Source organism: Cynoglossus semilaevis, chromosome 1 (genome assembly GCF_000523025.1).
Source record: "Cynoglossus semilaevis isolate Cse_v1.0 chromosome 1, Cse_v1.0, whole genome shotgun sequence".
Lineage (NCBI taxonomy): Eukaryota > Metazoa > Chordata > Actinopteri > Pleuronectiformes > Cynoglossidae > Cynoglossus > Cynoglossus semilaevis.
In genome coordinates this window covers 5,941,910-5,944,689 of record NC_024307.1, presented here as the reverse complement: position 1 = coordinate 5,944,689, position 2,780 = coordinate 5,941,910, and the positions used below count along the sequence as shown (strand labels likewise).

The 2,780-nt window shown below is 42.1% G+C and overlaps 1 long non-coding RNA gene across 1 annotated transcript; it reads right to left on the bottom strand.

The window, feature by feature from the left end:
- Positions 1 to 200: 200 nt before the first annotated feature.
- On the bottom strand, positions 201 to 2,705 carry LOC112487405 (uncharacterized). Its single transcript, XR_003050471.1, has 3 exons — positions 2,417 to 2,705; positions 1,302 to 1,414; positions 201 to 1,005 (listed from the first exon to the last, which is right to left on the bottom strand). It is a non-coding gene; the product is annotated as an uncharacterized LOC112487405 (long non-coding RNA).
- Between the last annotated feature and the right edge of the window lie 75 nt (positions 2,706 to 2,780).

The window sequence follows — 2,780 nt, the reverse complement described above, 5'->3', positions numbered from 1 at the left end:
AAAAATACATTGATATCAATCATTAATCCAGGATTAATCCACAGCAGCCCTGTCATTAATCAGATTATTTTTTAAATCTTCAGACTCTTTCAACACTGTTAAAAACCAAGTTCACCCTCCGACGCTGAGCGACCCACTTCTCCGCGGCCGCCCGTCTGGGCTGGAACACAGATGTGATTTGTGCACAGTTTTTTTTTTTTTTTTTTATAAAGTCAATATGCATCAGCGTGGCTACGAGCGCCGTTTCTGATTGAGTGCAAGGTCAAAGGGACGCCGGGGAGAGACAGGAAGGGAACTAAGAAGGGGGTTGTGACGCCGCCCAAGGCCAAAGCCGCGCAGACGGACACCGTATTGAAATTTGCAAATGGACCGCACCGTGTCGTTTGCTGCCCCATTTGTGGCCCCTTCTACTTAGCGTGATATACAGAGGCGCCCACCGCAGGAGCAGCACCACGGGAGGAAAAGGCAGCAGGGTGTAGACGCAGGGCGTCCTCCTCCTCCCCCCCCCGCCTCCCCTTGTCCTAAAATGAAATCGGTATAGTCCTATTTATTTACAGCGTGTTTTGCACTCGTCCCATAACACTGTAAATTACCTGCACGCCGCCTGGTCAAGGCTCCCTCCTCAGACAAGGAGAGGAGGAGAGAGGAGGACATAAAACATCTGATCTATGTGATATTTAATTCAGGAATCACATATGATCTGTCAATTTCCATATATCAGACTTTATGAGTCATATTTTAAATACAAAATCAAGTTTATGAATATAAATGTGTGAATTATGAGTGGCCATATGTGTTATATGGTGTACAAAATGTCTATAGGCCCCGGACGCCGCCGCGTCCTCCCGGTATTTATGAGATTTCTATAGAACGTCTCATAAGAGGAGAAGGAACGGGTGACTTCCCTGCTCGCTGCTTGCTTGGACGGTTGGTTGGTTGCGTATCCATTTCTTCCCGTTTCTCACATTCTGCCTCGGTTTCAATCCATCACGTGTTTGGCGTCATCTGAAATTAGAGGAAAAAAGAGAGAAAGGAGTCGGAGTGACGAAGGTGTCGCGGTCGGAGTGTACACGGAGAAAAATCTGTTTCATGATTTGATTTATTAAAAAAAAAAAGATGGAGGTTCAGCTTATAACAATAGAGTGTGTGTGTGTGTGTGTGTGTGTGTGTGTGTGTGGACAGAATTCCATCACGGGAGTGTCTCTGGGGACCAGACCTGGTCTCCAGCTGTAAAAAGACAGGGCTTTTCTCCATTATGGCAAACAAGTGCATTTGCTTTAAGGCCAGTGGAGATTTCTAACCTTTGGCTGACACGTCGAAAAGGTCAGGCCCATCTGTGGCCTCCCTCTGGACTTGATCCTGACCATTTCCTCCCTCCCTGGAAATCCAGGAATACATGAAATCAACCAGGAAACTGTGGCAGCAGAAACACAGAGACGGACGAAGAGTTGGTTCCTTCAAAAATGTCATTCATAAAACAACATAGGGTTAATGGCAAACCTGTGGCTCAGTGGTCAAAACAGGGGTGTCATGTTGGTTCAGGGGCCACATACAGCCTGATTAGATGTCAAGTGGGCCGAAAAAATATTCATATTTAATTCAATATAATTCAATAAAACATCACAAACATGAAGTGGATTTTTTTAAATTCATCAAGCGGACCCGATTTGGCCCGCGAGCCCTATGTTTGACACCTCTGGGTTAAGGGATAAGGTTATCATAGCATTGTTGGTTCGAACCCATAGCCTGACAGGAGCAAGCACCAAATTAATAAAGTACTAAAATATATAGTTAAATAAATATATTTGACTAAAATTCCTCTATTTGTGAAACACAGGAAAATTAAAACAACAAACTTTTTTTGTCAATTTCAAAGAAATAAAAAGCAAAAGAAATTAAACTTTTTTTTATAGAGATGTCCAATAATATAGGCCCGATATTAGCGTAATTATGTAATATCTGTAAGAAGCGTTATCGGTTTTTCCTCCAATAATGAAAATGGAAAAAAAAAAACATAATCCCTGGGTTTCGCCAAATGATGTGTGCCCTAAAAACATTTGGGGATAAACGACTGCATTTTAAAGTAAAACTCACTAGATGGCAGCATTTCAGCCTATTTAATTAATCTCTAATTAATATACAGTGGTTTGTTCAGATAAATAAATAAATATTACCAGCCCTATATCGGTATCAGTTGATATCGGAATTGAAAAATTAAGTAATTGAACAACATTAGCATATCGGATATCGACAAAAAGTTAATATCGGAGATCCAAGTTTTTTTTTTTTATTCCTTGAATTCACTGAATAACTATGTTCACACAAATAAAGAAAAGAAACTGGTGAATAAAACTGGACTCGACGAAAGTGTTCGAGCGTTCTCTGAAAACATCAGGATTACGTCCAATCAACTCACAGATAAGAGCCTCTGATTGGCCGGCCCGGTCCAGAAGCCCCCGGTGTAATTTAGAGGCGTCTCTGAGTCGGCGGTAATAACAGGCATTTTGTGCTAAACACCTGTGAAATATGAGCAAACAGAGGAGTGTGTGTGAGTTTTTCTCCATTTGATGGACGTGGCTGTGATTATCAGTTTTTCTTATCTTTCCTTCATTACCTCCAAAACCACTGGTTAAATTGGAAAAGCCCACGAGAACACGTGAATACATGGCACAGGCAATAAAACACACACACACACACATATATACGTGCATGCGTGTGTGTGTGTGTTCCTGGGTGGAGGCAGATACTCTCAGAAGATAGTTGGAAATACTCCTGCCCCC